The 14,196-nt window shown below is 29.5% G+C and overlaps 1 non-coding gene across 1 annotated transcript; it reads left to right on the top strand.

Moving 5' to 3' along the window:
- The first annotated feature begins 2,682 nt into the window (after positions 1 to 2,682).
- TRNAL-CAA lies at positions 2,683 to 2,766 on the top strand. Its single transcript has one exon. It is a non-coding gene; the product is annotated as a tRNA-Leu (tRNA).
- The last annotated feature ends 11,430 nt before the right edge of the window (positions 2,767 to 14,196 follow it).

Here is a 14,196-nt window from a genome sequence, read left to right as displayed (position 1 = left end):
CTGCATATCGTGTCTGAGAGTATTATTAGTTGTATTGGTTTGATGGTTAATGGTTTTGGAGGTGATGGAAATGGCTTTGCCGTGAGGAATAGAATTGGTCCTCCATAGATCTTGTATGTGTTTTTTGCTCACACCAGCTTGCTACTGGACAGTGTATTGATCACCATCTGACACCAGTTCAGATTTGCTATGTCCCCGACATCCCGAAGATGGCCAATATAATTTTGGTTGACATAGCTTGAATGGGATCGATCAATACACTCATCACCAACAAGGCAAAATGTTTCTTGAACCAAGGATCATCAGTAGAAACTTCTAACATTTTCCTAGTCAAAGCTTTTGGTGTGATGTATGTAGTTGTCTTCTCAAAAAATCCACCTCCATTCCTTCAAGATTTCAAGCAATGCCCTGGTTGTCCTCTTCTTGATTTCAATATTTCCCATCGGTAGCCCAAGAATTACAGCAACATCGACAACAATGATATGGAGTGACTGTCCATTTTGAAGTTGTAACGTGCAACTTCTTGGATCAAAGTTCTCCACTAGCCACAACCCCATCTTGCGTGGTAGGTTGGTGATGTTGAGGTCTAGAAGCCTTCCTAACCCTATGTCTTTCACACTCCGCCGCTATGCAAGGCTAAGTTGCTCTATGGCCTTTGTTAGTCTTGCTGGCAGTGCCCTTATCCGAAGGCTCGAGTCATCATCTTCCCCGAAGGTGTCATCCTCACCATCTGTTTGTTTCAGGCTATGAACTTCTTCTGTTGGGGCATGTTGTTCCTCAACCTATTCTTATTGGGGTTGCTGTGTTTGTTCTATAGGTTGTTGTTCTAGTCGCTTTTGGACTGACTGCGCAATGCTTGGTCGGGGCTCTTTGTTTGTCGACGATTTTTCTTAGACTGTTGCCTTTCTCTTGCTGCCTGCATGAAATTTTTAATTAAAATATAGGTGTATAGTAATCAAATGATTCACCACCAACCCTAGGAAAATGCATAATTAGTGTATAGAAATGCACAAGTGTAAAAGTCTTTCTACTAATATCTGAGATTATCGTATTTAATAAAGAATTAATGTAACAAACACATTAATTGAATTAAAAATCATTACATTATAGTATACAATGAAGAATTATCAAAAAACAAAAATACATACTAGCTACATCAATATTTAAACATTATTCATTGATACAGTTTTGATCTTCGTAAGAGGGAGATGCAATACAAGAATTAAGACATTCAGTGACATATCTTTTGTGATACACTATTGTTTGTAATAACTTTATTTTTTGTCATGGATAGTATTCTAATTGTGACAAATAAGCATTTGTTGCATATAAGCTGTCATTATTACAAGAATGGCAATGTAGTAACCTAAGTTGTCACTAAATGTATGTGAATTTTAGTGGCACTATAATTATGGTGAGAACGAATATAATTGTAACAAAATATAGTGTGGACACAAATATTCGTACTTTTTGTAACTAATAGTTGTTGGTCACTCTTTTATTGTAATTATAATATTTGTAACAGCTCTCTTTGTGAATAAAAGTACAATTAGTTAGTATCATTACAAATGAGATGCAATTGTGAGAAAAAAATACTATTGTCACTCATATTGTCATTATATTTCTGTGATGAAATTGTTACTATTTCTCTGTGCATGCCTTATATGCAAAAAGAAAGAATAAAAAAGTAGTACCTTGGTATTTCTACAATACATAGAATGACTAACATGAACATTAAGAAAACTTTCTTGAAATTAATCAAATTATTTGACAAGTACAGTCTTTTAATTATACATCAAAAAACATTACCAAAAATTAATTATTTAAAGTGTTAAGTATACTCAAATATTCATTATTATTATATCTTATTTCTTTAGTTATTAATATTAGTAAATTTTCTAAGTAAATGGAAAAAAGATATTGGTCCTCTTTATCCCTATTTTTTTTTATCACCATCTGTAGTTCTTTATATATATAAAATGACTAACTTAAAAATTAAGAAAACTTATTTGAAATTTATCAAATTATTGAACAAGTTTAGACTTTTTGTTATTGATCAAAGATTATTATCAGAAAATAATTATGAAAAATATTAGTATACTAAAATATTCCTTATTGTTATCTCTTTTTTTTTAAGTTATTATTTGTTTAATTTGAAATGCAAATTTAAATACGATATTGGCGTTCTTCTTCCGAGTTTTTAATAGCATATGTATTTCTTTGTATATATAAAATTTTGAATTAAACAAAAATTTTGATAACAAGTATCACTAACATTTCCAATCCTTTTAAGATGGTGTAGGTTCAAATGTCACTTCTTACATATTTCTAGTAACATAATTTTTGTCCTTAATAAAGATTAATGTAACAAAAACATTAATTGAATTTTAAATCAATACATTCATAAATAAATTAAAATTTCACTTCTGACGATACTGGTATTTGTAAATATTTCTAGTAACATACTTTTTGTCCCTAATAAAGATTAATGTAACAAAAACATTAATTGAATTTAAAATCATTACATTCATAAATAACTTAAAATTATTATTTATACAATATTCTTTTATTGTAAGAATTTCTAAATCATTATCACATACAATGAAACATAATAAAAAAATGAAAATACATACTACTTAAATCACGTATTTAATAAATTTAAACATTAGCCATATGTAAATGGTCAGGATGGCCGAGTGGTCTAAGGTGCCAGACTCAAGTTTTGGTCCTTGTGAGAGGGCGTGGGTTCAAATCCCACTTCTGACAATAATAACGACATCTTGCAACCTTTCTAATATAATATAATAATACATGAGATTATCGTGTTTAATAAATAATTAATGTAATAATCAAAATCATTACATTATAGTATACAATGAAGCATTACCAAAAAAGAAAAATACATACTAGCTACATCAATATTTAAAAAATTTAAACATTATTTATTGATAGAGTTTTGATCTTCGTAAGAGGGAGATGCAATACAATAATTAAGACATTCAGTGACAAATCATTTGTGATACACTATTGTTCGTGATACCTTTATTTTTTGTCATGGATAGTATTGTAATTTCGATAAATAAGCATTTGTTACATATAAGCAGTCATTATTACTAGAATAAAAATGTAGTAACCTAAGTTGCCACTATTTGTTGTCACTAAATGTATGTAGATTTTAGTGGCACTATAATTATGGTGAGAACGAATGTAATTGTAACAAAATATAGTGTGGACACAAATATTGATACTTTTTGTAACTAATAGTTGTTGGTCACTCTTTTATTGTAATTATATTATTTTTAACAATTCCCTTTGTCAATAAAAGTACAATTAGTTAGTATCATTACAAATGAGATACGATTGTGAGAAAAAAAATACTATTGTCACTCATATTGTCATTATATTTCTGTGATGAAATTGTTACAAATTTTTGCGAGAGTCTATAATTCCGTAAAAAAAATTACTAAATTGTTACATTAATTGTATCGACTTCAAAATTTTTCATCAATATTATGATAATTGAGACGAGTAATAATTTGTTATAATGACTTTGCCACTATAATTAAATAGAAGAATATTTAATACTAAAAAAAAATATGAGTATTGTGTGAAGTTATGTTGTAATCAATGTTTGCCAATAAAATTGCATTTAAGTTGATGCCAAAGTAAACGCAACAATAATTGATCAATGACTATTTAATTAACTTCGTAGAAAGAATAATATGTACGAATATATTTATACAGTAATACTTACATATTTCTTGAACCACAAATAAATTTTGATTTGTGTCTATCTTCCACATTTTTTGAATCATCACTCATTACTATTTCTCTGTGCATGCCTTATATGCAAAAAGAAAGAATAAAAAAGTAGTACCTTGGTATTTCTACAATACATAGAATGACTAACATGAACATTAAGAAAACTTTCTTGAAATTAATCAAATTATTTGACAAGTACAGTCTTTTAATTATACATCAAAGAACATTACCAAAAATTAATTATTTAAAGTGTTAAGTATACTCAAATATTCGTTATTGTTATCTCTTATTTCTTTAGTTATTAATATTAGTAAATTTTCTAAGTAAATGGAAAAAAGATATTGGTCCTCTTTATCCCTATTTTTTTTTATCACCATCTGTAGTTCTTTATATATATAAAATGACTAACTTAAAAATTATGAAAACTTATTTGAAATTTATCAAATTATTGAACAAGTTTAGACTTTTTGTTATTGATCAAAGATTATTATCAGAAAATAATTATGAAAAATATTAGTATACTAAAATATTCCTTATTGTTATCTCTTTTTTTTTTAAAGTTATTATTTGTTTAATTTGAAATGCAAATTTAAATACGATATTGGCGTTCTTCTTCCCAGTTTTTAATAGCATATGTATTTCTTTGTATATATAAAATTTTGAATTAAACAAAAATTTTGATAACAAGTACCACTAACATTTCCAATCCTTTTAAGATGGTGTAGGTTCAAATGTCACTTCTTACATATTTCTAGTAACATAATTTTTGTCCTTAATAAAGATTAATGTAACAAAAACATTAATTGAATTTTAAATCAATACATTCATAAATAAATTAAAATTTCACTTCTGACGATACTGGTATTTGTAAATATTTCTAGTAACATACTTTTTGTCCCTAATAAAGATTAATGTAACAAAAACATTAATTGAATTTAAAATCATTACATTCATAAATAACTTAAAATTATTATTTATACAATATTCTTTTATTGTAAGAATTTCTAAATCATTATCACATACAATGAAACATAATAAAAAAATGAAAATACATACTACTTATGTAACCCCTCGGTTTTTCCGACAAAGTTAAGGTTCGAGAATATAGATATATTTTTTTAAGCTATGATATTAGGAGAAGGTCTCTCGGTGATCGAAAGAATTTTTTTTTTNTACATATAAGCAGTCATTATTACTAGAATAAAAATGTAGTAACCTAAGTTGCCACTATTTGTTGTCACTAAATGTATGTAGATTTTAGTGGCACTATAATTATGGTGAGAACGAATGTAATTGTAACAAAATATAGTGTGGACACAAATATTGATACTTTTTGTAACTAATAGTTGTTGGTCACTCTTTTATTGTAATTATATTATTTTTAACAATTCCCTTTGTCAATAAAAGTACAATTAGTTAGTATCATTACAAATGAGATACGATTGTGAGAAAAAAAATACTATTGTCACTCATATTGTCATTATATTTCTGTGATGAAATTGTTACAAATTTTTGCGAGAGTCTATAATTCCGTAAAAAAAATTACTAAATTGTTACATTAATTGTATCGACTTCAAAATTTTTCATCAATATTATGATAATTGAGACGAGTAATAATTTGTTATAATGACTTTGCCACTATAATTAAATAGAAGAATATTTAATACTAAAAAAAAATATGAGTATTGTGTGAAGTTATGTTGTAATCAATGTTTGCCAATAAAATTGCATTTAAGTTGATGCCAAAGTAAACGCAACAATAATTGATCAATGACTATTTAATTAACTTCGTAGAAAGAATAATATGTACGAATATATTTATACAGTAATACTTACATATTTCTTGAACCACAAATAAATTTTGATTTGTGTCTATCTTCCACATTTTTTGAATCATCACTCATTACTATTTCTCTGTGCATGCCTTATATGCAAAAAGAAAGAATAAAAAAGTAGTACCTTGGTATTTCTACAATACATAGAATGACTAACATGAACATTAAGAAAACTTTCTTGAAATTAATCAAATTATTTGACAAGTACAGTCTTTTAATTATACATCAAAGAACATTACCAAAAATTAATTATTTAAAGTGTTAAGTATACTCAAATATTCGTTATTGTTATCTCTTATTTCTTTAGTTATTAATATTAGTAAATTTTCTAAGTAAATGGAAAAAAGATATTGGTCCTCTTTATCCCTATTTTTTTTTATCACCATCTGTAGTTCTTTATATATATAAAATGACTAACTTAAAAATTATGAAAACTTATTTGAAATTTATCAAATTATTGAACAAGTTTAGACTTTTTGTTATTGATCAAAGATTATTATCAGAAAATAATTATGAAAAATATTAGTATACTAAAATATTCCTTATTGTTATCTCTTTTTTTTTTAAAGTTATTATTTGTTTAATTTGAAATGCAAATTTAAATACGATATTGGCGTTCTTCTTCCCAGTTTTTAATAGCATATGTATTTCTTTGTATATATAAAATTTTGAATTAAACAAAAATTTTGATAACAAGTACCACTAACATTTCCAATCCTTTTAAGATGGTGTAGGTTCAAATGTCACTTCTTACATATTTCTAGTAACATAATTTTTGTCCTTAATAAAGATTAATGTAACAAAAACATTAATTGAATTTTAAATCAATACATTCATAAATAAATTAAAATTTCACTTCTGACGATACTGGTATTTGTAAATATTTCTAGTAACATACTTTTTGTCCCTAATAAAGATTAATGTAACAAAAACATTAATTGAATTTAAAATCATTACATTCATAAATAACTTAAAATTATTATTTATACAATATTCTTTTATTGTAAGAATTTCTAAATCATTATCACATACAATGAAACATAATAAAAAAATGAAAATACATACTACTTATGTAACCCCTCGGTTTTTCCGACAAAGTTAAGGTTCGAGAATATAGATATATTTTTTTAAGCTATGATATTAGGAGAAGGTCTCTCGGTGATCGAAATTTAAGCTATGATATTAGGAGAAGGTCTCTCGGTGATCGAAAGAAAAGCTATGATATTAGGAGAAGGTCTCTCGGTGATCGAAAGAACTTTTTTTTCCTTACTAAGTTATTAATAAGCTGCGAACTACGTACCGGTCACGGACCGTAACATTTTTAAGGATGTAGATTCAGTTCGAATTTTTCCTCGTAACATTTTTAAGGATGTAGATTCAGTTCGAATTTTTCCTAGAAATATTTTTAAGGATGTAGATTCAGTTCGAATTTTTCCTAGAAATCGGATTATTAAGTATCATACGATTAAGCCTGAACTTCTAGTTAGTTCAAGTAAAATTTTAAATGGACTGTAAGGGGTAAATTGTTATGAACCCTGTACCTATATTTCGCGAGATACCGAAAAATTCCCAATTTTGGTGATTAGCGACGGGATTATTTTTAGGATAATTTTGGTGTTAGAATTTTCCCGAATTAAGTTATAACCCTCCGAGCTTTCATCTGATTTAACCATAAACTGGCCAAATAAATTGTGATCTTCCTAGAGACTCCATAAGGTATTGACATGTGGCAACAAATCCTAACTAAGATTGGGTCATTAATGGCATGTCACATAGGTATGGGAGGATTGCACTTGTTGCTTAACTCTCAAGCCAAAACTCACATCACTCATCTCTCCTACTCCCCCACATTTTCGAATTACACAAGGAAGAAGAGGAAAGAAATTGTTTAGTCTTCCATTGTGATCAAAGAGCTCCCAAGCATTTTTCCAACTCAAGTGTCTAAGTGTAGGTAAGACTTTAGACTTTGTTTGGATTAAATCATCCCTAGAACTTAAGTGTAAATTAATGGTGCATGAAAATATTGTTGTTATGGTGACATTTTTAGGATCCTTGGACTCAAAGGAAGGAAACTAACAACTTCTTCGGTTTAAGATCTTCCAACGAGGTAAGGAATCCCTTAAGTTGGCTCAATCACTTGAAGGTGAACAAATGCTAGTAAATTACGTGACTAGGAAATTTTACGTGAAAAAAAAAATATGTGTTAAGCTGTGGATCTACAAGTTGGCTCAAAGAAATTACACTTTAATGTTTAGTAATTTTTGTATGCATGTTTATAGCTAGTTTATGCATGTATAGGTTGTACTTATGTCCATATAGGCTTATACTTGTGAAAATATTGAAAAAAAAATCAAGTTAGTCTCTGGCAGTAACTTCCGAGATTTATTGGGAAAAATTGGTAAGGTATTTTGACTCCATTTTTCTTAGATATGTAGTTCAATAAGTGTAGAACCCGCATATAAAATTTCGTAAGGATCGGAGTAGTATAAGTACGGTTTTCGAATTTTTTTCAAAACTGGTCCAGAGAGAAAAATATTCTGGACAGCACACTGCCAAGGGAAAAAAGGGAATTTTCTGTGTTTAATCGTGGATCAAAATGACCCAAACCTTTTATGGACATCAAGTACTATAAGTTGGGGTTCTACCATAAAAATTTCAAGTGAAAAAGAGTTCGGGAACTATTTTTACCGGCTCAATCTTTCGGACTGCGCCAACTGAAATCTTCTGGCAGAGAGGCTGGACGCGGTCCGGACGCCTGCGTCCGCTGGTGCGGCCAGCCGCGAGTCCGCGCGACGCGGACTCGTTTTCGACCAAACTTTTCCCCGATGTTTTTAATCCCAAGTATTGCGATGTTTTGAAGGCCTACGGGCAATCGGGTGAATTTTTGAAGACTCAAATATTATTTTTGTGCATTATAATTACTAATTTAGAGAAAAATGGTGTTTTAAGAATTATCGTGACTCTCGTACTTGGATTTTCGTAATAGAAATAACGTTAACTAATATGTGTATTTTGGAGAATATATTCGAGCAAGTGTGATGATTTTTGAGTCGTGTGAATATAATGAATGGTGAGGGGTTCTGTATGAATTGTTCATACTGCAGAGCGAAGTCTATTCGCTGAGTGAATGGTGAGATTTACTGCAGAGCGAAGTCTATTCGCTGAGTGAATGGTGAGATTTTCTGCAGAGCGAAGTCTATTCGCTGAGTGAATGGTGAGATTTTGTACAGAGCGAAGTCTATTCGCTGAGTGAATGGTGAGATTTTGTAGGATTTATTCATACTGCAGAGCGAAGTCTATTCGCTGAGTGAAGTGTGAGATTTTGTATGATTTATTCATACTGCAGAGCGAAGTCTATTCGCTGAGTGAAGTGTGAGATTTTGTATGATTTATTCATACTGCAGAGTGAAGTCTATTCGCTGAGTGAAGTGTGAGGTTTTGTATGATTTATTCATACTGCAGAGCGAAGTCTATTCGCTGAGTGAAGTGTGAGGTTTTGTATGATTTATTCATACTGCAGAGCGAAGTCTATTCGCTGAGTGGAGTTGTGAGGATTAATTGTCGGGTGTCTCGAACAATAGTGTGGGCGTTGTGTTTCTCACTTTTGAACTAAATGAATATTCTCGGAAATGGAAGTGTTATGTGCCGAAGTTACTTATATATTGTGGTACTATTTTATCGTTGAAATGATTGCAGGAAGACTGCGACCGTTGGGTAACGTTTATCTTTTTACTTATTATTATTATTGTCGCTTTTGAAACCTTTGTTTACTTTCGAGTGACAATGGATTTCCTTACTTAGCCGTCGCGCTAACTACACTTCGTTGTGTCCTTTATTAGATGCAGTCTAGCGTGGGCCCTTATGGCCGATGAGCTCTGAATAGGTGGGAGTCAAGGTTGAAGACTACTCTATCCTAGAATAGACACTCTGGAAGGATTAGTTCCATATGTACACTTTTGAATGTTGATGAGGTTGTTTGAGGTTGTAAGTTTAGCCTTAACGTTTGGGTATAGGAGTGATACCTAAGCGTGGCGGTAACACCCAGTTTTCTACTGGTTAGACGCTTCCGCAATGTATTGTATTATTAGAGATTTTGTAATAAATCCAAGTTGTAAAAATTGGGGTGTTACAACTTACATCACGTATTTAATAAATTTAAACATTAGCCATACGTAAATGGTTAGGATGGCTGAGTGGTTTAAGATGCTGGACTCAAGTTCTAGTCCTCGTGAGAGGGTGTGGGTTCAAATCCCACTTCTGATAATAATAACGACATCTTGCAATCTTTCTAATATAATAATACATGAGATTATCGTGTTTAATAAATAATTTAATGTAATAATCAAAATCATTACATTATAGTATACAATGAAGCATTACCAAAAAAGAAAAATACATACTAACTACATCAAAATTTAAACATTATTTATTGATAGAGTTTTGATCTTCGTAAGAGGGAGATGCAATACAAGAATTAAGACATTCAGTGACAAATCATTTGTGATACACTATTGTTCGTGATACCTTTATTTTTTGTCATGGATAGTATTGTAACTTCGATAAATAAGCATTTGTTACATATAAGCAGTCATTATTATTAGAATAAAAATGTAGTAACCTAAGTTGCCACTATTTGTTGTCACTAAATGTATGTAGATTTTAGAGGCACTATAATTATGGTGAGAATGAATGTAATTGTAACAAAATATAGTGTGGACACAAATATTGGTACTTTTTGTAACTAATATTTGTTGGTCACTCTTTTATTGTAATTATATTATTTTTAACAATTCCCTTTGTCAATAAAAGTACAATTAGTTAGTATCATTACAAATGAGATACGATTGTGAGAAAAAAATACTATTGTCACTCATATTGTCATTATATTTCTGTGATGAAATTGTTACAAATTTTTGCGAGAGTCTATAATTCCGTAAAAAAAATTACTAAATTGTTACATTAATTGTATCGACTTCAAAATTTTTCATCAATATTATGATAATTGAGACGAGTAATAATTTGTTATAATAACTTTGCCACTATAATTAAATAGAAGAATATTTAATACTAAAAAAAATATATGAGTATTGTGTGAAGTTATGTTGTAATCAATGTTTGCCAATAAAATTGCATTTAAGTTGATGCCAAAGTAAACGCAACAATAATTGATCAATGACTATTAAGATAGTGTAGGTTCAAATAACCTTCGCATTTTACCTCGAAACCTAGGGGTTGTTCAATATAAACTTCTTCCTCAAGTAATCCATTCAAGAATGCAATTTTGATGTCCATTTAGTAGACTGTGAAGTTTTTGAATGCAATGTAAGCTAGGAAGATTCTGATTGCTTCAAGTCTTGCAACCGGGGCAAAGGTCTCATCAAAATCGACTCTTTCTTCTTGTGAGTACCCCTTTGCTACTAGCCTTGCTTTATTTCTAACAATCACGCCGTCTTCATTTGCTTTGTTCATAAAGACCCACTTTGTACCAACAACATTATGACTATTTGGTCTCGAAACAAGCTCCCAAACGTCATTTCTTTTGAATTGATTGAGTTCTTCTTGCATAGCATCTATCCAGCTGTAACACCCCAATTTCCAAGACCAAATTTTTCTTAAATTTTTTTTCTCAATTTAAAATTCACTATTATCATTATGGAAGCATTAACTAACCAAAATGCAAATGGGTGTTATCGCCACGTTAAGGTATTTCTCTACACCCAAACGCTAAGGCTAAGGTTTACAACTTACAAAGATATCTCCAGGTTAATACAAATACAACAAATCAAATACATCCGTCTAAAAACAACTTCTATATTTTCTATAAAAATGAAACTCTAACCAACTATCTAGAAAGTGGCGAATCGCTCTCACAATCCATGCTCATGCAGATGCACCTAAAATATACTCAAAGAGTATCCAATGTTAGCGCAAAGCTAAGTAAGATTTAATTCACCTCCTAAAATAACTATTTACATACACATAGCACATTGGAGCACAACTTGTAGATAATAATATGTATAAATGTGTACATTAAAATTATTGGAACATAAAGATGCAAATAAGAAATACTCACAATATTCTAAGTAATCACAGTTCTCCAAAAATATTCAAGAATTCCAAAACCCATAATTTCTCAAAAATACTCATAATTCATAATTTCCAAATCAATATTTCTCATAATAGAAATTTTAGGAACATTTCAAAAATAATATATCTTTCAAAATCACTGTTAATATATACATGTGCATATACATGGAGGAACACCAATCTCAATACAATGGGCAGGGTCTTGTTTCATCATGCCCTAGTGAACAATAATCTCTCTATTGAAAACTACACAAAATCCCATTCAATCTCAAATAATGGGCAGGGTCTTGTTTCATCAAGCCCTAGTGAAAAATAATCTCTCTATTGAACACTACACAAAATCCCATTCAATCTCAAATAATGCGCAGGGTCTTAATTACTAAGCCTTAGTGAACAGTAATCACTCTACTGAACACTACACAAAAATCCCATTTCAGTGGAACAGAACTAATACCTTAAGTGTGCACACCCCCAATGGGTTTCCAAGTCCAATGGGTAGTAACTAGTCCTACTAGTCATGATACGTTTCTAATGACTACTACTCAACAGGGTAAATACCCTAGTGGTAGACTCCGCTAACCACTCCTCAAAATAACAAAACTAAAAGTAATAGTGAGACAGGATACGTTTCTACTGCTCACTCCACATGTAACACCCCAAAATTTCGATTCCCGAACTTACTATAAATGGACTTACTATAAATAGAATTTTATCATATCCTTTATTTCAAGTCCATAATAAATAAAACCAATGTACTTTATTTCATGGGTGCTACCGCCACACCTAACCCTACTTGGCTAGATGCAAGGCTAAACCAACTCAAACCATAAAGATAAACAAAGTTCAGAGACTTAATTCAAAAATAACATTAGAAATCCCTAATACAAATATTCTAATCCTTCTAAAGCCTTCGGGATCTCGATCTAACGCACTCTTATTGCAAACATATCAAGCATCACCTGTTACTCATTTAGAGATTTCAAAACATAACAAGAAAGTAAGGGGTTAGCAAAAATTGATAAGTAAGGGACTGCTTGCCCCGAAAGTAAAATATATATATATATATATATATATATATATATATATATATATATATATATATTGAAATCATACTTTACCATTTTCAAAGCTTGGCTGCAATGCCATAATTCAGAAAATTCAATAAAAATATTAGGTAAAGTAAAAACATATGGAAGCGCAACAACAACATAATGGGACAAGGTCCTTTGGATTCATGCCCTAGCGAACAGTATACCTAAACTGAACACTTCACAAAATTTCCCATTTACAATGGAAACCGGACTCTAACCTTAAGTGTGCACACCCCCGAATGAGGATTCCAAGCCTCAACGGGAAGTTACCAGCCCTAGTAGCCAGGATAAGGTTTCTACTGACTACTCATGTAATTAGGGTACACAGACCCATCTCAACAGAACACACCATAGTGCCCTAGTAACCCGAGGATTGTTCCTTACGGGCACTCCTCAATCCATAAAATAAATCAACACATTCGCAACAATTCTCATAACATCACATAGCTTCCAATTTTGAAAAACTTGCAATTTCTTTGAAATATTCTTTTTGAGTCAAAATAAAATATTAATTTTGCAAATCAATATTTTAGCAAAATTTCTCAAATTTGAAGAAATTCAACTTTACAGATAGTGTACTATGAAAAATTCTTTTGTCACTTTTAAGATAAAATTTCTTAAAAAGAAATTAACAACCAATTTTTACCCTTAACATACTAACCCAAATATTATCAAATTAATGAATTTAAACCTTAAATATACTAACCCAAATACAAAGTTTAAATCCTTAATATCTATTAATACATACAATAAATAGTTATACGTCTACACATACAATACATATAGGCGATCCAATCATACATATATACATAGCAATAATTCACACAAAATATTTATAAACACATATGCATATACGGCCACACATTCATATATATATATATATATATATATATATATATATATATATATATATATATATATATACTAATAAAACTATTAATTATATACTCTCATAGTACATACGTATATACATAACAATAATAATCTTGTACACAATTTATTAAGAAAATATATATTTATATATATACATACTTAAACATACGGCCTATACAAATATATGATATTTTTATATACAACTAAATAAACAATTTTATATAATTATCTCTACAGTTACATATATATGCACATACACTAATCTTACAAGTATTATATACTTAGTCTCATATATTGACATATATCTACATACATAAGATAATACGTACAAATCATAACAATTATATATAATGATAATAAATAATAATTTTTTTTACAGTAACGTACTACATACAATATAATATATAAACATTATTTTTTCTTTAATAGCGCTATTATACGTACTCATAAATACATACTCTAATTATATTTATATTTTTATATATATACACCATACGCACATAGAAGATATATATATATATATATATATATATATATATATATATATA

The sequence above is a fragment of the Ipomoea triloba genome, chromosome 10 (assembly GCF_003576645.1).
Source record: "Ipomoea triloba cultivar NCNSP0323 chromosome 10, ASM357664v1".
Classification (NCBI taxonomy): Eukaryota; Viridiplantae; Streptophyta; class Magnoliopsida; order Solanales; family Convolvulaceae; genus Ipomoea; species Ipomoea triloba.
The sequence above is the reverse complement of the archived record's forward strand: the minus strand, read 5'-3'. Positions and strand labels throughout refer to the sequence as shown.